Source organism: Sturnus vulgaris, chromosome 2, assembly GCF_052056855.1.
Source record: "Sturnus vulgaris isolate bStuVul1 chromosome 2, bStuVul1.hap1, whole genome shotgun sequence".
In the NCBI taxonomy this organism is placed as follows: domain Eukaryota; kingdom Metazoa; phylum Chordata; class Aves; order Passeriformes; family Sturnidae; genus Sturnus; species Sturnus vulgaris.
Window position 1 is genome coordinate 112,267,430 of NC_142244.1, and position 22,060 is coordinate 112,289,489.

General features: G+C 42.8%; 1 long non-coding RNA gene across 20 annotated transcripts in view; it reads left to right on the plus strand.

Moving 5' to 3' along the window:
• LOC148224971 (uncharacterized) overlaps positions 1–22,060 on the plus strand; it is a 104,691-nt gene that overhangs the window by 42,306 nt on the left and 40,325 nt on the right. For 13 of the 20 annotated variants that reach the window (XR_015801850.1, XR_015801841.1, XR_015801848.1 and 10 more), the window contains exons 2-6: positions 2,073–2,115; positions 4,467–4,673; positions 7,284–7,438; positions 8,695–10,428; positions 10,593–10,673. This is a non-coding gene — a long non-coding RNA (uncharacterized LOC148224971). Of the gene's footprint in view, positions 1–2,072; positions 2,116–4,466; positions 4,674–7,283; positions 7,439–8,694; positions 10,429–10,592; positions 10,674–10,764; positions 15,606–22,060 lie in introns of those variants that run through there. The other 7 variants (XR_015801839.1, XR_015801834.1, XR_015801838.1 and 4 more) reach the window with 5 other exon arrangements.

Below are 22,060 nucleotides of genomic sequence, written 5' to 3' on the forward strand. Positions count from 1 at the left end.
TTGAAATGGCAGATGTAACCCCCCCTCCCTCTGAATTATTATAATTTTGAAATTAAAGGGCTTTTGGACAAAGATATGGGAATAGGAATAATAGTTCTTTACTAGCATGTGTAAATATAAAAAACCTCCAAACATACAAAATACAACTTAATAGGAAAATTAAAATTAAATACAGTAGTAAAAAAAACCCCACTGACAGAGTCAGAATACAACTTGACACCGTGTCAGTCAGTCAGGGTGTTGGTGCAGTCCCATTCAATGTGGCTGCATCCTCCTGCAGTGACAGATGTGGTTCAGTTGAAGCAGTGCTCCTGTAGAAGGTGCAGTTTTCCTCCACAGGTCCAGTGATGATGTAGAAGGGTCTGGTTTTCCTCTGCAATCCAGTGGAAAAAGGCTGCTCTGATGTTCCAAATGTCAGATTTTATTTAGGTAGGAAATGCTTGGCTCCTCCCCCTGGCTGGAGCATCTCCCAATGGGATGATGTCATTTTATCAGTCATGCAGTGGGACTCAATGGCCCATTGACAGGAGAGATCTCCTGGAGGAAGGATGGGTTGTGGAAAAGACAAAGATGACTGCCCTACTTGATTTTAACAGATGGTGATAGAATACACACTTTTGGTCACATCCTGCATTGCAAGCTAAGACACTTGATTAAAGCAAAGAAAAATAAATCAAAACAAAAAAGCTGAGAACTTCCTGTGGCTCTACTTTCCTGAACAAAATGAACCAGACCCTTCAGATCCATGCCTGTGCTGAGAGTGCAGCAGCATCCCTGTGCTGTAGTGATGTGTTGGGTTTTACTTTTATATTCAAAATCTCTGCTGCTTAGTGTGTAACTCTGAAACTTCATATTAGGTGTTAGTAAGTTCTCTTCAGAGGGTAGTCAGACAAAACAATTCCTTTCCAGCTGGAGAATCAAGGACAACTGGTACCCAAAAAGCAGAAGCAATGGCAAAGGAAAGGGGGCAAGCCAGAGGGCTGAGACTTCATAGCCTGGGGCTGTGGTTGGATAATTGACCCCCATGTGTAAATGAACCAAAACTTATAAAAGTGTAAAGACTTGTGACCAGGATCCATCTTGGATTTGATTTGGGTGTAGCCCCAGCCAGGCTCTTGCACTGCCCAAAGTGCATCCTTTCAATAAATACATATTTTATTCCTTTTGCTCTGCCTAGTCTCTGTTCCAGGTCAGCCTTTCCAGGCGTCAGTAGGATCTCTGCTGGAGTGGCTGAGCTAGCAAAGCCTTGCTCTGACCACTCTTTGAAGAAAATCCTTTGAAGAAAACCCCTTGAAAAGCAGAGATGCAGCTTACCCTGACCGTGCCTGGATGGCTCAGTGAAAGGAGACCAAGAGGACTCTGCAGCTGGGCTCTGTGGAAGGGTCTGAATTTATAAAAATGTGAAGGATGAGTTCCCTCAGCAGCAATCCTGTGTTGGAAATGCCTGGCTGGAACAGCCCAAAACAGATCTTGCAAGGCAATGCCCCAGGAGTTAACTGGGATGAATGGTCAGGAGTGATCAGTGATTGCACTGGATCAGTGGATACCTTTTTTTAAAAGTAGAGATTTGCCTTTGCTGACATGGTTCACGTAAAAAACATAAATACCTTTGAACAGATAAGCAACATGAACTCAGCTGAGCACAGCAGGCAAAATGCATTCTTCACTTAGTTATGTTTTCTTTTCTTTCAAGCTCAAAGTAGCATGAATTAATTTTTACCTAGTTACATGATTTTACCCAATTATTTAGAAACCAGATCTTATTTCTGTTTTCCAACTTAAGGCTTATTTCAATTTTGATTATATACACTGACAAAAAAAATAGAGCTTCGTTACAGTTGTCTTTAGTTTCTTTTTCTGCCAACATTTTCTGAAAGTTTTAGATGTTGTTATGAAGACAAAGTAAATTCCATAGCCTCAGGCTTAAATTTGTTTGTACCTTTAATGAAGTCACATCGTGGTATGCAATCACAAGTTATTTTATCTAATCTGACACCTGCCATCTTTTTCTGCCAGTGTTAACTTCAGAATTTATTGCAGTTTTCTATAACTTTCTCCCTCTTCATTTCTAGCTTTGCAATTGGGTAATTTTAGGAATTCAGCAGATGCAAAAATGTAAGTTTTGGTGAATTTTATTACCTGTTACACTGCACTTATGGGATGATAACCACATGGATGTTTCTGAACAATTGCATACTATAGTGAGATATTTGCTTAGCAGGTATTTCATGTTCTGTTTAAAAATGTGGATGATTTTAAAAGGTTGCCTAAGGACTGCTGAAGCCTTCTTTTCTTCAGTGTCCAGAATCTGGATGATGAAATTATTGTTCACTGTCTGCAGAATGACAAATTAATGGACATGTCCAAAACTGTTCAGAAATAAGTTGTTCACTGAAGAATGTCTATTTATTTGTGCATCTATTTGGTTTACTCACTAAGCTTAATCTCATCTCACAAGTAATAATATTTGCATAGTGTAGTTTCAGGACCATGATCCATAAAGAAGTTCCCAAACAAGATAACAATAAAGAAGATTTAATTGTAACAATTTATTGTTCTTCAAAATAATGAGGCTGTTTAATAAAGATGAAAAAAGTATTAGAAATCCCAGAAGCAGGCAGTGCAAAGTCTGCAATGTCCTTAGTTTTACCCCATGTCCATCATCTATCAGCTGAAGTTCCTAATTAGCTGTCACATGAAATGTCACTCCAGAGTGTGCATTTAATTTTTGCACAATGGCATTTTCACTGAAACCTGCTGTCCATGGAATGTTAACTTGTGGTCTAAACTGAGAACTCCAACCCGGAGAAGGATTTAAATAAACTTTAACATTTAAATTAGGCACAGTAAAGTGTTCCCTTAGTTGGGACCCAGGAGCTGATCTTTGCATCTCTCGTGCCTGGTGACTCATCCTATAGAAGCCCAATTTTTTAAGGCAGTAAACAGCTGATTGGTGCAAAGTGCAAACTGCCCTTGTCTGAACTGCAGAGGAACCTCAGCAAGGTGCTTCCATAAATAGAGAATGGAAAATGGATTTTTTTTCCAGTGGGAAGTGTGTAATTTAATCAAGGTGGAAACATTGCATAGGAATGTGCTGTTTTTGGGATTTTTTTTTTTTTTTTTTTTTTTTTAGAAAATAAAATCAGCAATTCAAGTATTTTCACTGCTGAGTCTTAGAGTCTCAATGTTTAAAGGGGAAGTTTTTTACATGAACATTCATACAGGATCAGGCTATAGTTGGCATTTGAAAGAGAATGAATGAATTAGTAGATGCTACCAAATGTAATTTGTAAAGAATTCCCTTCCTAAGAAAGCAGCAGAATTTAAATTACTGCTTGAGTGTATTCATTGCCAGCATCTGCCAAGAATATTCCTAAAAGGAGATAGGCTAGAAGTGAATTTCAGGACGATCTTTGGAGGCTGAGGCCTTCACTTTCCATTAGATGGATACAAGGGCAGAGCTAGGGGACTTTTATGGAACTTTGATTGATATAATCCCCCAGACATATATAATGTATGTCCAGACATCAAAGTAGGATAGAATTAGAAACAGGACAGGTGATGTACTTTTACCTTTTTACTAAACTTCTCATGCAGTTATACTGGGTGAGGAGATCACTTGTATACCTATTTCTCCCTCAGGTCTTGGCAAAAAATATTCCATGTCTTCATTGTCAGCATGGCCAGTGGGAAAACTTCAATTTTGCCTATTTTGAATTATGAATGCACAACAGTTTCAGTATGGAAAGCCACAAATTCCTGATTCTGTGTTCTGAAAGAGCAGCTTCTCCTAAAACCTGCAACTTTCAAATATTTTCCTCTGATTGTGATCTAACCATGGAACAGTGCAGAGAGGAATGTGCTGAAGCATTCTAACAGAATGAACTTTAGAACCAAAATTCTTCTGAAACCTTAAATAAGAGGTAGCTCCTGTGACTATTATTATTTACCTACAGATCAGATGACTCTTTATTTTTGCCTTAGCATTGTGTGGCTAAACTTAACTGCAAAAACAAAATGTTGATGAGTCAGGTAGCTCAAACAAGATGCAGCATGCAGGAGGCTTCAAATATTGCCAAATATCTTCTGTAAGATCTATCCAATTAGAAGTTAGTTCCCTATTGAGCAGCAGACAACAGATGTCTCCAGAAATAAAGTAGCTTTTCTTTCACCATTTTTATCTGCACAGGCTGGATCTGGATTCTGACCATGTAAACATATTTTCTGTAGCAGTAGTATAGTTATACATATATATATTATATACTTGGGTGATTCCCTTCTTTTAATCAAACTAATTATGAACTCTTAATTCTTTTCTTACCATTTGTCACTTCAAAATGAGAATTATAATAACAACAGTAGTATCAGTAAAAATAAAGGCCCTCATGCTAATGCTCCATACGGACTTTATATCGTGGACTAAAACCCAACCACTTTCATTTTTTCTGCACTTGTCTTTGTTTCAGCTTCAGAAATTAGCTGTGGGATTACAGATGAACATACACCATCCAGAGAGTTGCATTCCACCAGCTGAACCTCACCTCAAATGACCCTGATGGTGTACAGCAGTGTCTTTCAGAGGGAAACACTTCCAGAGCAGGAGGATGACGCTGACCAGCTGGGAGCTCTGTGAAACTCTCCAGGGAAGATCTCCACCTCCAGATCTGAAGGCAGTGAGTGGAGCTTGCCTGCTGTTAGTGGGGGGAGTGGGGATCCTGTGATTCCTCTGACATGTTCAGTAGTGTAGCCAGCTGCAATGGTCTTCTGTTTGACATCCTTGGTTACTCATTGCCAGTTTTCAAAGGTGGGCTTTTCCGTGTGCAACAGTTCCTCGAAAAATTAACCATTCCAAAGGATCTCAGGACATGTTGATACAGATCTTTAGCTTCTTGCCCTTGTGTTTGTACAAATATCTCACTGCATGTCCCTCACTGCAACTGAAATAGTAGAAGGTGCAGAATGCTGCTGAAGCTTTAAATGCTCTACACCAGGTCCTTGTGGCATTAATTAAATTAATTTAATTAATTAATTAATTAAATGAATCCCTACAGCACCTGCAAAACTGCAGCTTGGACTGAGCATTTTGTTGTCTGGACCCCATCATAATTCATAAAAATCATCAGAAAGTATATTCAAAGTAACTGGACCTGTGTCATGCACAGGAGCAGCCAGCTGGTGACTGGGCACCAGGATGAAAGCTTAGAAACCTGGGATCTGATTCCAGGTCTGTATGGGAATTGCTACAGCTTTTTTGCTTCCTAATGCCTGAAGTGCTTTCTGATTATTCATGCACATGTCAGAGCAGAGCGTGGACAGGCACCAGCCCCTCTAGCATTTCTGTTCTTGTAAAAAACCCCAGGCCTGGCAGGCTGAGCAGAGTGGTGGTGGGCTGTAGATTAGTAGAGAATGAGGATTACAGGGATCATATCCTGGCTGTTAAATCAGTAGCGCCTGTCTAGTAAGCCTAGACACAGCTAATTTCTGTAGGGCAAGTCCTTTTTCCTCTGTTTTGCTTCCCCTTTTAAATCACCTCATATTTTTTATGGTAGTCTCTGGAGGACAGGGAGAACAAATGTTGCTGAACAGCGTGGACAGCAGTTTAATATGACTTTAGTTGTTGCAAAGCCTGGAGTGACTTGGTAGAACTTCCAAGAGGCAATCACTACCACTTAAGGCAAGGCAGCACTGTGTTGTGTCTTCTATAAATCCTACTCTGCCACACTTCTTAGATATTTTAAATATACCTTAGAGATGCTCAAGCAGTGTATTAGCACTGTGTTTTCCTTGTATACATCAATATGTAAGTGACTGAGGAAGTTCCTGAGTTACCATGGAGCTGAACTGCACAGATCTTGGGAGACAGTGAAAACCAATAAAGCAGAATGAGAGAATAACTCCCTGGGAACTGGATTTCCAAAGAGCAAATAACTGAACGCTGCATCAAATATACTTTTACCCCTTTCTTAAAAGACAGCAGACGTGGATGAACTTTGCCAGTCAGATTCCTTTGTCAGGCATATCCGTGATGTAAAGCTCAGGCGGTTTTTTCAGAGAAAATACAGCCTAGGATTTCCCCTGAGGTGAATTTCTGATGCCTTTGTGTCTCCGCTGGACTCTGGTAGAAACTTCCTCCTTTAATCCTGGCGAGCACTTCCCCAGTGCTCCCCGTCAGGGGCACTGCTCTTCCAAAACAAAATTTGAGCACCCACGCTCCTCTTGGGCAGCTGCAAGTGCAGGAGAAGGGGAAGAGTGTTCCCTCCTGAGCAATTCAGGGAATGCAAGCAGCCTTAGGAGAGGGTGGGATTTGTTTTGCTAGGTGTGGATGCTTTCATGTGAGCAAGAGGTCCAAGCCACTGGAGAGAAACACCTGCATTAAAGCTTCTATTTTTGCCTGAGATGAAGAGCAGCAGAGGCCCCCATCACTGTACTGATCACCTTGCCATTGATTATCAGACCTTCAGATCCCACATCTGCTCTCCCCCAGCAGCCCCTGGTCTGGTTGCACTGAGCATTTTATCCTGGATATTCATGTGGCCATGGACTTGTTCCTTGACTGATTGACAGTATCCCCTCTTGCCACGCTCACCTCGTCTCATTAAACCATCTAATTCTGCTCCTTAAATTCTGAATCTGGGGAGGGAAGATAAAACTTGAAGGATGGGAGTGGGGACTTGAAGATCTCTAGAGACAAGAATGTCTCATTCTCTCTTCACAGAAGTAAAATGTAGAAAAGCTGTTATTCTTCTGTTTCTTCTGGGCATTTCATATATGACTGGGTGGATTAATTTGTTTTCCAACCCAAGCAGCTTTGTTATCCAATTTAGCATAAATTCCTATGTGTATTGGGAGAAAACAGCTATACTCCAATGGATTTTGTCAAAATACCTCAGAAAACTTACAAGTAAATTCCACAGAAATGTCGAAAATTTTTAACAAGGCTAGAAATGACTTAATAATCATAAGTAAATATTATGAATGTTTGTCAGTCACGTATTGCTGGAGAATTAACTAGCTAACCAGATTTTAACTGTGTTTTTCTTATGAACAATAGTACAATCTGAAATATTGAAATATTCCTACCCCAGAAGAACTGGCACTGAATTTCTGGGTAAATTACTGTCTGTGTTGGACTTCTTGATCATATACAAGGAACAACCAAAACTTCACAAGAAAGCTGTATGAAAACCCTGCAAATCAATTGATTCTACCATGGTATGTTTTGTTGTCCTGGCAATCATAGGGAATATTTGAAAATGGAATAGATTTTTTTTTTTTTTTACAAGAACAGGACAAAAAGGAAACTATTTGGAAGGAAGCAAACAAGAAAAACATGTGCACCTCAAGGAAGTTGCTTGTTTTTTTTTTCGTGGGTCTGCATGAGAAACCTGCTTCCAGGAAGTTGGATGTCTCAGAGCAAGAAAAGGGAAAAAACACCCAGGTAAGGGCTACTGGCACTTTGTGACTTCTCATGCACTGGCTCATCTTAACAACCCATGGAGGCTGTCTGGCTGTCTTGGGAAGCATCTCACCCTCATTTCTCTGCAAGGTGATCCTTGTAGGCTGCCTTAAAGCAGTGAACTGGAGGATTATGTCCCGTATAGTGGGGAAGTTCTGCTCGCTGCTGATCTGTCTGGCAGCCACAGGACCCTGCCCTGAGGAGGAGGAGGGAACACGATGCTATTTCTGGACTTCATAAACCTTCCCTGCAATCCATCATGAAAATTGGTGGATCATGAGGGATATCAGTTAATTTAGCTAGAGTTCAGCTGAGTTTGTTTTTCCTGGAGAAGAATTTTTACAGCATCCATTAGGGATTTTTAAATTATTTTCAGCGAAGGAGATCACGGAGGTTCCCGTTCCCTTCTCGAGAGCCAGAAAAACAAACAAACAGCAAAATTCTCTTTGCCTCAAACAATTTGCAAACTATAAACAAGTGCAGAAATCAGCAAACAGATTCAGCAAACAGGCTGGGGAAGCATAAAGTAACAGCCAGACAGTTATGGCCAGCATGAGATTATTATGATCAACAATCTAAATTATTATTGTACATCCCTAAGTAGCCTATTCTGGCAGCCCCATAATGTATGTAACACACTGTACCTTCTGCTGCTCCATATCTTCATAATTGGTTGCCAGTAATTTCTGTTTTCATCACAGTATTTGGTGCGTTTTTGATTGTTTCTTCTGCTAAATGCAGGCAACAGATAAAATTTACATTCACAGCACTTGCCTGACTTCTGGAGAATTTTTAAATTCCAGCAGTTGAAAAATAAGTTTAAAATAAGTAAGATGCAATTAAAATAATTTAATTGACCACCAAAAAAGCTTAACTTCAAAGGAATTAAAACCCCCTCTAAGATATATTGTCACCTCACAGTCCATTTGTTATAATTTGAGCAGTTTTATCAATGGAGAATCTTACCAAAGGCTTCGTGGACATGAGAGATGATTAAAAATAGAAGATCAAAGCATGCAAACAAATCCTGTTAACATACTGTAGCAAACAGGGATTGTTTTATAACTAAATATGAAGCCAACTCAAACAAATATTTGGAAACACTGAAGACGGATCCCATTGTAGCTTTTGGCAGGGTGTGCTTTATACATTCTGAAGACATTTTTGTCCTGTTGCCACTGCTCTGAGCAGAAGCCACATGTGTGGACCATCATTGCACTTCCTTTCTCTCCCACCAGCCTTTTCCTTTCTCAATGCTCTGCTTCAAGACAATCAGGAGCTACATTCAATAAAAAAGCAGTGAGCTTCTTTGAAAACACTGCATTAAACCCCTCAGCTCAGCATCAATACATGGAGTGCCTGCTGGGAAGAAGGACAACTTGATCATCTCCATATTCCACAGTGGAGTACCAGGCATCCAAGGTGTTTAACAAAGTTTCTCATGCCTTCCAGAAAAGGTTCAAGAAGCTGAATTTGCACTATGGGGTTTTGTAAATCCTTTTGCCACTAATGGTACTACTATTAAACAAACCTTTAGAGGTAGCATGTGAAGGCTGTGACTAATTTGCCTTTGCCCATGGTTAAGCAATACAAACTGCTTCCCTGGACTCAAAATAATAGACTGAAATGTTCCCATTTCCTGCAGATGAGTGAAAATAAACAGATCCAATCTGAGTTGAAAGAATGTAAGTAGAACAGGCCTTCATTTGTAGGGGAAAATAAACTTTGCTGATCCTGTAGGCCTGGAACTATAAACAGCATCCTATTTCTCCCAGGGCAGTGTATAATGTGAGTGCATGGTTTGAACATCCTCAAAATAAACAGCTAATCACCCTTTCTGGCCTAATTAGGTTATGTTCTGGCTGCTGGCTCTAGGTCTCATGTGAAGTGGCATTGAGGGAAGCCCTGCTCCTCTCCCAAGAAAGAGAGCCTGTCCAATTCTCTCTTTGTTAGTTAAAATTTGCTCCTTGAGGATATCCAGCTCAGGGATCTTCCTTGAAAGCTTGGCAGATCCAAAGGCAAGAATATTCTCATCACTTTCCATCAAGAGCAAGGGTAACCTTTTCTTCCTCTCTCTGCTCATTGCACAGTTGCAATGGGAGGACAAGCAAATAATATTTTTTATTATTTTATTTTTTTCCTGGATTTGGACTATCTGCCTGTTCAGTGTGTATCAGCAAGTTGCAACTGATTAGATTTTTTGCATGGACATTTAATTCACTTGTTGAAGAAAGGTGGTATGCCCTCAGTACAGCTGTGAGTGTCCACTGCAAATGGTCACTAAACAATCCAAAAGGACTGCATAGGGCCATTGTTACTATTACTGCAGTATTGCAGTAATTGTAATATTGCAATATTGCAGACAAGGGACTGGAGCACAGATGTGTTGTAAGGCCTGCCCAAGCTGACACTTTGCAAGGAAAGACCTAAGAGCTCAGAAGCTGCCTGGAGCTGATCCTGCACTGCTGTGAGTGCTGGTGCACCTCAGGTGCTGCCTGTGATTAGCAGCAAACTATTAATACTGGGAGAAATCAGTAGCAAAGGCTAAGTGGAGTTTTAGATTATGGTTTATCAAGGCTTTCTGGGCTGCAACATAGAGCCTGTAAGAGGAGAAAGACCTGACCAGATTCAGAACATTTCCATATTTGCACTTTTCTAGATTTCTCTGAGTATATGCTTAGATCTTGAAATATGTTCCTATTTTTCATTGCTCTTTTAAAATAATTGTTCTTCTGTATCAAAACCAGACCACCCTACCTTTAATCCTTCTTTCAAAGTTTCTTTTCATCTTTAGAACAGCTGAAGGTGCTTGAAGGACTGTTTCAACTGTAATTCTCAAGGTGCTAATTTCCTCTCTTCTCCTTTCTGACTTGCTGAGGATTCCAGCAGGGCCCATCTTTCCCGAGCTGTCCAGAGTTGGGTTCCAGCCTGGCCGTGGCCAGTTTCCTTTCTTGGCTCCACTTCAATGTCCAGTGAGTGCAGGAAGCATTTACTGCCTCCAGTGCTGGTTCTAAAGGCACAGACCCATTTTCAGTGCCCTTTCTCCCAACTGAGACATGCTTAGCACGAACTGCCCTTTTCAGCCTCTCAGATCTATATCCTCTCACAGATCTTCTTGCCTCTGACTCCCTTTTAGGAAGTGCAAACCACGGAAGATAAAAACAGCTGAGTAAAGGCATTTCTAAGCCACGGGCACTGAATTCTCTAGGATTGCCAGGTGAGACATTGCTGCTGTCCTGGCTGCTACCCCATAGCAGCCAAACCATCCTTTTCCCCCTCCTAAAATGCATTTCCCCACTTTCACCAAGGGTCTGTGTCTGAGGCAGTGATGGAAAGGGAGATGAGGTGTGACCAGCCCATGGTGAGGGCTCTGCTGGGAGGGGACACGTGTGCTCAGCGCTGGAGAGACAAGGATGCAGCAGCACCAAGAGTGTTCACAGTTTAATAGACATATTTCACACTGTCACAGCATCTTCACAGGAGCTCAGCTCCCAGCTTAGGCATCTGAGCAAGTGGCAGACTGCACACAGGGGCTGTGACAGGGAGCCTCTCCCCTCGAGCCACGCTCTCAAAAATCTTGATGACGGATGCAAATCACTTAGAACCAAATTAAGAAAAGTATATTTAGGCACCTAGAGCAGTAAAGAGGCACTTAATAGGATTTTCAAAAGTGTATAAGCAGATTAGGTATCCAGCTCCTGTTGAAACCAATGTGGATGGAGCCTTTAAAAAAATATAAATCTATATATAGAGATATCTCAGCACTCTTACAGCCTGGGTGCATTGCTGAGAGTGGTGAGTGGGCTCAGAGATAAGCCTTACAAATAACAGGGCTCTCTGGCTGTACCAAGTCTCCAAAACCACGGGAGCAAGTTCTTAAGATCCCACAAAAGATGAATTACACAAGCCTGTGGGAATAAAAGAGCAAGGCCTGGAGGGAGGGGTAATGATCTTTGTGTGCCTGCCAGAGAAGGAGCAGGACTTCTGCAGAGACAGAGGCAGAAAGTAACACAAAACCGAGGAGACAGAGCAATCACTGGATCTTTGCTCAAGAAAAGGCCTTGCAACAGCTTTTTTTTTGGCTACAGAATTGGCCAAGAGGGGCTAGGTGAAGAACATGCTGGTGGTTTGATTTTGACAGGGAAGCAGCATTTTTGCAGTCCTCGTAAATAAATGTATTTGACCCAAAGAAACATCTTCTGTAGCCAGTTTCTCCCTTGGGTAGAAAGTACTTGTCAGGACCTGAATTTTGCCTCGTCCTGTGATTTATACATGGAGTATAATACTGTAAAGTCAGTTCCCTGCCTTCTCTGAAATGCAGCTCCGGGTCTGTGGAGCTGAAATCAGTCCTTTTTTGCTTTACTGAGCAGCAGTGATGATACATGCATTAAGGACTGCGGGGCACTGTGGTAACCGGGGCCAATTAGCTGCTACCCGAGGGCAGTAGTTCCCAGATGTGGGATATCAGACAACTGCAAACCTACAGAACTGCTAACAGATCACTCATTATTCTCCTCCAGAGGCTTTTAATTGGGGGATTAACACATGGTATTTTTAGTGAGTGTCCTCAGAACATTTATTTTCTTCTATGGCATGTCACTCCCTCAGGGAGCACTATTTGGGAAGCAACCATTGCTAGAGGTGACAGGGAGGAGTTATCTCCTCTGAAATCCCTGTTGACATGAGTGGCTGATGCAGACAGTAGGCAAAAGATAGACTTGCCATAGCTGCATTCCCAAAATTTGAATAACACTGAATAAATGCAGCTATCTCAGGTACTTTATGCTGACTGCAGCCTCCTGCCAGTGGTTTCTAAACTGGACTTGGCTACAAACCTCTGCTACAAAAAGGCTAAAAGAAATGACAATCTGGAGAATTCAGAATGGTCATTAATGTGACACATGCTAGAAGAGTCAGGCAAGAGAAAGAGATGATGTATGGCTCAGCAGACAAGATTCAGCTGGGAAAATCTGAGCCGTGGCCAAGAATCCTGAAGGGAGGGGAAGAAGATTTCTCTGTGCTGCATCTTACCTGATCAACACCATTTAAACCCAGCAGGGACAAGTTGCTAGATGGTGCTGGGAAAAAGGAATTTCTCAGGGCTGCTCTCCTTTCGGCTTCCTAACCCCTTTCCTGCAAAAGTTAAACCCTTCTGACTGTAGTGGTGAAATATCTGAAGCACTGTAGTTCTTTGCCCACCTGGAAAGAAAGCAGGAAGGAGCCTTAGTAGGCACTGCATGCCTGTATTTACTTTTAATATTTTCTCTGGGTTTTAAGTGCTGAATTATTAGTGTTATGCTAATAAAATCCATTTAAGCTCACAGAATAGTCTTTCATTTAAAGTGAAATGATTCTGGCAATTTGCCAGCAGGCTAGCAGGATATTAATCAGACAATACCTAGGGACCAACACAACTATATTGCTTTTAATCTTTTGACCAGCAAGGAAAACAGGAAGAAATCCATTTCCCTCCTTTCTTTGCTCAGTGGGATAACCAGCTGGTACAAACGAGCTGCAACTCAGCTCAGTTTGGGAGTAAATATTTGGGTTTTAGCTGGGTAAATGGGAGAGCAGTGCTACTTTCATGCACCCAGGTGCCTTTCATGGTCACAGTGGGGCCTTTCAGGGTTCTGGCTCCTGGAGTCACATATTAATAACAGAATGTCACCTTGCTTCAGAAAAGTCCAGAACTTTGCTCAGATGTACCTGGAAAGGAAAAGTTTGAGAGTGCCAGACAGTCATTTAAGGTGATTTTGGGGGTGTTCAGGGCTGGATTTTCAGCCTCTACAGTGGCTGTGAGAGTGCAGAGCCAGGGAAGAGGGGAGGAGGATTCCAAAGCAGGAACCACACCATGGCAGGGGACTTGGCACTGCAGTGTGAGGGCTCTATTTTGTTTGTCTCCAGATACCAACAAATAGAGTAGAGCAAGAAATGTGTCATATTTCACTGTCCTCACAGAACCACCCTTTAGAGATGGTGGAGATGTCCTCCCTGAACCTGCAGCCAATCCTCCAGTGCGTGTCCTGTGGAAACCTTCAGGGATTCTTTGGTGGGGTTTAGGCCTGAGCTGGTCTTGCCTTGTTTCTGTGTTCTCAGATGAAGAACAAAAATTGATCACCCAGCTCTCTAAGGCAGATTCTGTATTTTATACACAGGCCCTTCAGACCAGCAGCAGCAGACTGGAGAGTGAAAGCATTTTAACATCCTGGGGCACTTACATGGAGAGGGGTGGATCAGTTCTCCTGCCTGAGAGCCCTCCTCTGTGACTCCTGGTGGGGAGAATCCATGCCAGGGATGCTCCTTCATTTCCCACAGGGACATAGCCCATCAAATCAGCACTGCCAGCTTGCTGCAAAAAATGGGCCCAGGGGTCCAGAGCAAACTACTCCACCTGAAGCCCTGAAAAAAGAGCAAACCATTTAAAATGAAAAGGCATAACTTAATTTCATTCCACATGGTCGATTAAGAAGCTTTTACCTGGAAAAGAATGGAAAAGTGTGTGGGGGGTTTTTGTTTGTTTGTTTGTTTGTTTGTTGTTTTTTCTTTTTTTCTTTTTTTCTTTTGGTTAGCTTCATCCAGAGAGGGAAAAAAACCTTTGAGAAATTTTCTGGCACATGGCTCCTCTTAGGTTTCAGCCAGCTGAGCTGTTTTCAGAAGCACTGGAATGTAATTTCAGCAATAATTGATCAACAGAAACAAAGGCAATGAGGGTGTTCTGTTGGACAGAAATCCTGGGTGAAAATCCATACATTGTATCTAGGAACACAGATTTAACCAATGTGAATCTGGAGAGCTGAATTCCTGGAATATGGCTGTGCCCTGAAGGATAGAAAATTGGAGCCATTGCTGGTTGGGGGGTGGTGCTTTTCAACTCCAATTTCAGTCAATTGACCCAAACTCATCTATAAACCTTTGGCATTAATGATAAAAAAATTTAATTTCCCATGATTTTTAAAATTTATTGCTCAGAATGCCTAAGTCCTAAATTAGACATAGAGCTTTTGGGGTAAGCCAGCATAATCCTTTTACCATGGAATCATTCTGTTCTATAGTATTTTGACCGCTCTGTGAGTGTGTGAAATCGTTGTTTAAAATGCAGTGCTTAATACTGATATCTGCCTGTTTTAGACAAATCTGTTAAAAAATTTGAGGCAAAATTATGCAAAACAAACCAAATTACTCTTTAGTCCCTTGGGTGGGAAATGCTTGAGTTCTGCATAGTTTCAAAGTGCTTTTGAAGGGACTGAAATTGTTCAGTGTTGTGCTACAATTTTTTTAAGGTGTAATTTTTTAAGGGCTAGTTAAAATTTTTTCATGGGACGAAGAAGTTCCTTACACAGTGCTGTATCTGCAAAAGAACACAAAAAAAGTGTGCTCAGTCATGCTGGGCTGATGGAATCACTCTGCTCTCAATGAGCTGAGCTCTCCATTCTGCTGAGGAGATTCCTGTTGCCTTTCAGGCTTTGGACCAGTCCACACATGAAAGAATTACTTATTTCTGCCTCTGGTAGGAAATGCATCGAGAATTCTGTCTGAGGGAACTTGGAGCCATTCTGCTGGTACTCATGGCTATGCAGTTCTGGGAAGAGAAGTCACTGTTCTGTGTGGTCTCCTAAGAACAGTTGCTTATACTGTAATTTTCTTCTCCTGAATGAAGCCAGGAAAGAGCTTCCTGCTACATTTCAGGAAAGTTAAGTGATGTGCAGAAGAGATATGTCAAATAACAGAGTTCTAGTGTGTAGAAACCAAGTCAACATTAATAGAAGTTTGCTGTCTTTCTAAAATGATCTTAGACATTAGAGTGTCAAAGGATCCAGGACTTACAATGCAAGAAGACGGGAGGAATCCAAGGCAATGAAATGAAAATAATTAAAATGTCAGATAACACAAGTTTGGGTTGTTTGAAAGAGACTTTTATGTAAGATAGTGAGATCTTCATTAGAGAGCCACAAATGTAACTTTTTAATAAGAAATAATCTTAATATTTTTTTACATCAAGTCTGGCTTTTGCTGCCTACAAATTTGGATTGATATATCAAAGTACATATTGCCTTTAATGTTCCTGTCAAACCTGAGCTGTGATGCATGGAGTTATTCCCTACTTGGAGGGATGATTCTGTGAAACTTAGCTAATAAAAACGTGACACAGCCAGTGACTGATGTCTGTTCTCTCAGGGTGTGTTAGCGTGGGACAAACACTGCATACACATTCACTTCTTGACACTGAAAAATGAGACACATCTAGTAAAAAACATAATATATGCTCTAATGGTCTTGCAGTGACCTCCTCCTTGTCTTTCTGCCTCCTCACGCACCTTTCTCACCTCTGCACTCCGTCCCTCCCTTCCCTTGCAGGCTCTGACACTGCAATTTATCTCTGCAGCCTCTGAATGCCTGTGCACGGGCCCTGGCAGGCTCTGGGCTTCCTCTGTGGGAGATCCCAGGCTGCTTTTTGCCAGCTTGGACCACGAGCAGACAAAGAAAAAGGCTTTTCCTGCTAAAATAAAGATACACGTAAAAAAAATCAAAACAAACCTCAGCAGCCAATCCAAATCCCAGTTGTAGCAACCTGGTAATTTGTCAGTGCCAGGCGTCAGCCCACTATTAGTCTTTTTCTGGATAGAGATGACAGAGCTCTGTTGACAAGCTGCAGGACTTATTTTGGGAGCTGGCACCTGGCTCCTGGCACGTCCCCCTGTGGCTGTGCCACGCTCCCCAGAGCTGCCTTTGGCTCGGCAGGGTTTGGAGATGGAGTGGACCTGGCACTCCCAGCCTGCCTGCGTGGGATCCTCATGCTCTGTTCCCATAATTTCACGTCCCTGCTGTCCCCAGCGCTGGCAGGAGGGGTGTCCCAGTGCTCACACACCCAGAGGGGCTGGAAGGTGCTTTGGCCTCTCTCTCTCAGCCTCCCCCTCCTCCTGCATCCCTCTGCTCCCCTCTCCCTGAGCTGCTCCCTTGTCCCTGCTCAGTTCCACTGGATGTGTGTGCTTCTCCTCCATCCCCTCCTGCAAAAGGCCACAGCGTCTGAGCTGGGGCCTTCCTGCTCCCACTGCAAGAAAATATTTGGCGTTTTAATATCTTTTTCACATTTTTAGAAGTAATTTATGTATGAACATACACAGTGCTTAGTAATCATTTCTCAGATGAATGTGGAATTTTTCTAAAATTAAACTATCATTCTTTTCACACTTGGCTGTCATATCTTTCTTAATGCAAATCAGTCATTGACTAGAGACACCTACTGTAAGAAGCTATTTTAGCTGTCTGATCGGTTATAAATTGATTTTAGAAGTGAAGACCGTTATGGGAAGATAAGCTGGGATTGGTAGGGAATGGAAAAAATAATTCAAAGGGGAAGTTTTTATTTGAATGTAAGTGACTATTTACCTCTATGTCAGAGCAAAGGCTGTAATCCAGGGGCCCTATCTCTCTTTCCTCCTGCTTTAACTCTTAGACCACAAATCCTTCACTCACCTCAGCCCTATACAATGCAGGGCCCTTGAGGACCAGAGACAAGCGTCCCAAGGAAGAAATATTTCCCCTTTCAGTCTCCATTTGATACAGGGAACATTATCTCTGAAGGAGCCAGGCTGCTCTTCTGCTCTGAAGCAAGTCCCTTAGTGCAGGAATGAAAAGGAATCCATTATGGTTAGTTTCAGAGAAACCTCTCTTCCCCGCAGTATTTCCTCCTGCTATGCTTCAAGTGCTCTTCAGAGGGAATATTCACATTTTCCAGGCAAAGAAAATGGCTTCGATATCACAGTAGTGGTCTGCACAAAGGGAGAGCAAAGCAAAGGAAGTTCACTGGATGCAACTTGGGAAGTTGGGAAAAATGAGAACTGTTTTCTGGTTTTCTTTTTTTCTGCTCTTTATTCTTCAGGGCCAGCTCTGATGTTGTCTACTGGGGCTTGAACAAGGAGCTTAATTTTTAAGGCATGGCTTTTCTCTTTGCATTTTTTTTTAAATTTTCTGTTACTTGCACTGCCAGTTCTTTGTATGTAATTAAAAGTATGCAAACAGTGGCTGAGTTTTTAAATGAATTCAGTTTGAGGCAACATGCTTACCAGCTTCAAGGTCTGCATGCTGTGTCTATAGGAACAATTGTTATCCCGGCAGGAGTTTTGGGAGTCAGTTTTTAAACCACAAAAAACAAACATTGAAAACAACTTCTGCTACCTACAAGTACTTCTGTGCTTTCTAGGTCTGTCAAAACATTTTTTTTTTCTCCTAGCAAATTACTGTGCAACACTATTCAGGTTTTGATTACTTATGATCAATCCACTTTGTCAAAGCTTCTGAACACTGTTAGTCAAAGGTATTTGAATAAGCAAATGCATGTAACAGTTGCAGCAGTTTTATAGATATTCATAGAGCAGAAAAACTAACTAATAAATCACATTAATTACGAATTTCCCATTCCTTGCACAACTCTATTGTCCCCTGAACGCTTGTAATTGAGAGCTCAAAGGTGAACATTCTTACTTTTGTAAGTTTTAAGGGAGCATGTTTTTTTAATGCCTAGGCTTGTGGTTTCTCAGATATGTACAGGATTTTCTAACATGCTCCATTTAATACAAAATTCAGGGCAGTTAAAATCCTCCTCTACTCCTGAGCTAGAAACAGAGTCCTGGATCAGATTGCAGCTCTGGAGTGAGGCCAGTCACTGAAGGAAGTGAATCTTCTGCCCCTCACCTTCCATGCATTAAAAGATACCCCTTGCTGGCTTCCAAGGAAGCTCCCTGGGAGCCCAGAGCTGCAGATGCACCAGTGGGAAGGTGTGATGCCTTTGGCAAGGATGTGTGGCATTGCCTGGAGCCACCCCATCCCACCACCCTGAAAAGGGAAAGCACTTCCCAGTTCTTTCTGACAGCTCTTCACATCAGCTGAGCTCAAAGCCTTCTGCCATCTGTTTGCATCTTAGCTGCAACCTATCAGAGCCTGTTTTATTAAGAATTCAGCACTGGTGCCCCAGCTACAAGTGAGTGCAGGCACACAGCTTTGCTATAATGGCACAGGAGCAGCTGCAGCAGGGCAGCCTCAGGGGCTGTGTCCCCACTGCCCTGTTTTGTACCAGCCTGTGGGGTGAGGAGGGCTGGCCCCCTGAATCAGGACACAGAGCTGCCACTACAGCCAGAGATGGAAGGACAGCCTCAGTTCATAGCTGTGCACTGTCCTGCGAGGCAGGAGCTGGAACCACTGCAACCCACACCCTTGGGACACAGCAGGGACATCTGGGAGCGGCTGTGCCACTTCCAGACCTCCCACCAGACTTTCTGACAGGCAGGTTCTGGCTGTCCCAGGGGTGCTCTGTGGGCACAGGCTGTCTCTGGGCAGTGCAACACTGCAAAGCACTTGAGCTCCCACACGTGTCTTCCACCACAGGGCTGCTCTTGTGTGGCCATCTCTGCTTCAGGACCTGCAGTGGCTGTGCTCCTTGTGACCTGGAGCTGTAGCAGCCCCATCTGTGGAGCTCTGCCTGCAGCCCCCTCTGCCCAGCCCAGCAGGGTGGTTGGAGCTGATGGCTGGGAATGGGTGGATGCCAATCCTTGGCTCACACACGGCACCATTCTGTGCTCTGCCTGACCTCTGCCTCCCTGCCAATGATTTACTCTTGGCTGATCTTTTGGAGGCCAGGATGTTCATGTGATTGCAGGGATGGGTTTGCAGCTCCAGTCTGCAGCCAGACACTCACACACATACAAACATGCACACACTGGTCTCTCTGTAGCTTGTGCAGACCTACTGCCATTCCAGGTGTAGGTGTAGAAAAAGGGATTACAGGCAACCTCGCCCCTGATAAGTCACAGTTAGTTGTACTAATTACCAAAGAAGAGGAACAGCCTTGCCCTTAATGGGTTGCAGCTGTGACTAATAAAGATAAATGTGATAAAAGGGGTGGGTTGGCTGGTCAGGGGAGGGCTGGAACATCCATCCATCCATCCATCCATCCATCCATCCATCCATCCATCCATCCATCCATCCATCCATCCATCCATCCATCCATCCATCCATCCATCCATCCATCCATCCATCCATCCATCCATCCATCCATCCATCCATCCATCCATCCATCCATCCATCCATCCTGCAGTAAAAGGTGTGCTATGCTGTCAGTCTGTGTTTGACAGTCAGAGCCTGCAGTCATAGCTGAGCTGGGTGAAAGCCTGTGGTCAGGGTCTGCAAACCAATACTTGCAGTCACAGTCCAGCAGGAAATTGCCAGCTGTCAGAGTCTGCAGCTGGACCCTACAGTATGAGTATCCAGCCTCCTCTGTAGCTGGTTCCCACATCCCTTATCCTACATGGACACTTCCATGAATGATGTTCCCTAAGGAAAAGCACACAACACACACTGGTTTCTCAGATATTGTTTTCTCAGACACACAGCCCCTCTGCTCCATGACTCCAGCTTCTGCACACACACACACAGATAGAACATGGTCCCCCACCCAGGAAAGCAATCAGAAATACAATTTAACAAAAAAATCAGGGCATGACCAGGCAAGCGTGATGACCAGCAGCCTGTTCACAAGCAACTGCCTCTTTTTATCCACTTATCTCTGTATTTTCCATGCTTGTTCCTTTGCAAGCAAACTTCACCCTCCTGTTCTTGCCTTTGGTCTTTACCCTTAAAAACCCCTAAGTCTCACACATTCCCACTATCTCCTTTAAGACATCTTGCAGTACATTTTGCACCATTTCCCAAATGCCCATCCCACAATGAGTCCTGAGCACCTGGAGGCAATAACCCTGCTCAGTCTGCAAGGCTGTCTGGTGACAGCAGCTCCTGCAGGTTGTCCAACACCCAAACCATGGTCGGGTGTGCTGAGGTTCCTGGGAGTGCCCAGGACCAGGTGCCATGGGGCTTCCTGTGCTTGGTACTGTGCTCTGCCCATCTCCAGGCCTTTGTGTTTGTGGTGATTAGCTCTTCATCACATCAACTAACAGTTCACTCCGCTGTAAATGTGGGCGGCTCTCAGAAGAGTAATACCTGAATTTACATCATTGTCAGCAGATCTGGTTTGATCTTCAGAAGTCGTGTCTGAGTCTTCTGAGCTCATTTGATAGACTGTGACTTCTTCAGCCATTACAGGTTTTACATTAACACGTGGAAAAAGCCATCTCCTACAGCACATTTAGAGCTGATTTTTAGTAAGTCACGTTATGACATTAATGAGGAATGTGAACAGCATTTAAACAGACTGGGTCATCGTGTGCCTCATCCAGTGACAGGAGAGGAGGGCAACTTCTGCCATCAACTTCTCAGTAGGGCATTGTGCTGCTGCTTCCTTCTGTGCCTGAACAGAGTGTGTGAGAATTCTGTAGCCTTCAGGAGATGACTGGGACAATATCTGATACTGTGAAAGGGGAGTTGTTTTCCTGTTGCTCTTCTAAAGACTATATGCAGAGAATTCAAGACTCTATGAAGAAAAGTTGCAATTTATTGCTGTAAGATGTAAACAGGGGACACTCAACATGAGAGACAACCTGCAGGGTCAGGGGTGGGATGGGTCCTCTCAGGTTACAGACCAGCAGAGCACACCAGGGATGTAGTTCATGCAGGAGAGGACCTGGGAAAGACATTAATTTGTTGTCATATTAAAAACAACCCAGCAATAAATCACCATTTTGCAGACCACCTGCCCTCTGCCATCTCCCCTGGAATAGGCAGGAATGTTAAGTACCAACATCTCTGAAAATACTGAGTCTGCCAGTATAAATGTTTTCGATTAAACTCTGTGCAAAGGCCATGTGCATAAACTAATGGGATACATGAAAACATTACCCGGGTGGTGACTTCAAAACCACTTGCAATCTTCTGTTTATTATTGGCAAATATTTCCAGGAGACACATTTGTGAGGAGTTTGTGTAGAATTTGGCACCATAGCTTGAGGCTTTATCCAGCAGCTGCTGAAGGGATGGCATAATACCTGTGTTGCCAGGCTTGACACAGTTAGAGATGACTTCTTTGGATTAGTATGGAATTAATTCCTTTCTTGGCTACAGAATAATTATATTTGATGTTGCCCGCTTGGAAGTGATGCTTGAATGGATCAACAATGTTTTTGATAATATCTGCCAAGACCATTTTGACTGAATCTTTTACTTATTTTTACTCATTTTTATAAATCATGCATCAGTTTAGAGTGTAATGCAGATAATGAAAAGGTGTTGAAAACCAAAACCTAATAGTCTTTTGCATTTCCTACATTCATGTCATAGACTTTATATTGGAACAAATGAAGTTGTCTGGAGAAGCAGGCCAGATGTGGTTTTAAAATTCCATCACTACTTTGATTATCTGGACTCTTTTGTATAATAAACTATTTTGGAAGACAGATCTACTCGTTAGCCAGTTACCAAAGCCATTTAAAAAATGACTGATGGGATGAGGAGCACAGAGGCTGGTGAGGAATACCTTGGTGCATCCAGTACAAACACACAATCTTGTGGCTGCTGATATGGGTTGCAAGACTCAGTAGAGGAGAAAAATTGAATCAGTCACTCCTGGTCCAATTCTTTTTCAAAGACAGAGGAAAATGCATTTGGAAGATAAAAGAGATGACATCACTCTCTAGAGCTCAGGCACATGTCTCTGCTCCC